Here is a 1242-nt window from a genome sequence, read left to right on the forward strand (position 1 = left end):
ATGAAGGAGATGGGGACTGATGAGGACACTCTCATTGGGATCATCTGCTTAAGGACCAGCCAAGAGCTGCACAAAATTAACACAGTCTGCAAGGAAGTGTAGAAGACTGATCTGGAGAAGGACATTATTTCTGACACGTCAGATGACTTCCACAAGCTGATGGTTGCCCTCGCAAAGAGTAAAAGAACAGAATATGGCTCTGTCATTGATTATGAACTGATTGACCAAGATTCCTGGGATCTCTATGATGCTGGAGTGAAGAGGAAAGGAACTGATGTTCCCAAGTGGATCAGCATCATGACTAAGCAGAACATGTGCTCCCTCCAGAAAGTATTTGAAAGGTACAAGTTGGGGAGCATCAAGAAGGAAGTCAAGGGAAACCTGGAAAATGCTTTCTGGAACCTGGTTTGGTGTATCCAGAACAAGCCCCTGTATTTTGCTGACTGACTGTATAACTCCATGAAGGGCAAGGAGACACGTGATAAGGTCTTGACCAGAATCTTCATCTCCCGCAGTGAAGAGGACATGCTGAAAATCGGGTCTGACTTAAACAAAAAGCATGGCGAGTCCCTGTACTATTACATCCAGCAGGACACTGAGGGCGACTACTGAAAAGCACTGCTGTACCTGTGTGGTGAGGATGACTGAGGCCCGAGCCGGCTCCAGCGTCCAGGAGTGGTGCTCCTATGCTTCCAGCCAGCAATTCTAGAAAATCAGCTTGCAACTAATAGCCCCCCTGTGCCCATCCCTGTGAGGATGATGTTAGCATTGTGCCTGCCCCAACCTTATTTCAGTTGCTTAGGAATTGCCTGGCTTTCCCGTCTAGTCTCCTTTTAGCCAAGCAAATGAACATTCCAAGGAGTTGGAAATGAAACCTAGGTTGTGAAACACTTTGCCTCTTGTGTGCTGAGCCATAAATAGAAGAATAAACTGAATTTTTACTTAAAAAATTTAAATGTTGAAGCATTTAGCATTCTTGAAATAAGCATTTTTTGGTCATGGTATTATTTTTTTTCACTATACTGCTAGATTCTGTTTGTGATACAGTATTTTATCTGTCTAGAAATTTAAAATCTGTATAACTGAAATTGCCTTGTAGTTTCTTATTTCTACTTGTCAAGCTCAGTGCTTCTATAGCGCCCTAGTCATAACTGTCAAATACTTATTACCCTGATGAAAATTGTATATCTATCTCTGCATCAGCAACTGGAGACTGGAGAGCAGGGACCAGATTGTATTTGA

The 1242-nt window shown here is 42.9% G+C and overlaps 1 pseudogene; it reads left to right on the forward strand.

Annotated features, from left to right (window-relative positions):
- Positions 1-891, forward strand: LOC114495456 (annotated as a pseudogene).
- Positions 892-1242: the final 351 nt, after the last annotated feature.

This window comes from Phyllostomus discolor, chromosome 4 (assembly GCF_004126475.2).
Source record: "Phyllostomus discolor isolate MPI-MPIP mPhyDis1 chromosome 4, mPhyDis1.pri.v3, whole genome shotgun sequence".
Classification (NCBI taxonomy): Eukaryota; Metazoa; Chordata; class Mammalia; order Chiroptera; family Phyllostomidae; genus Phyllostomus; species Phyllostomus discolor.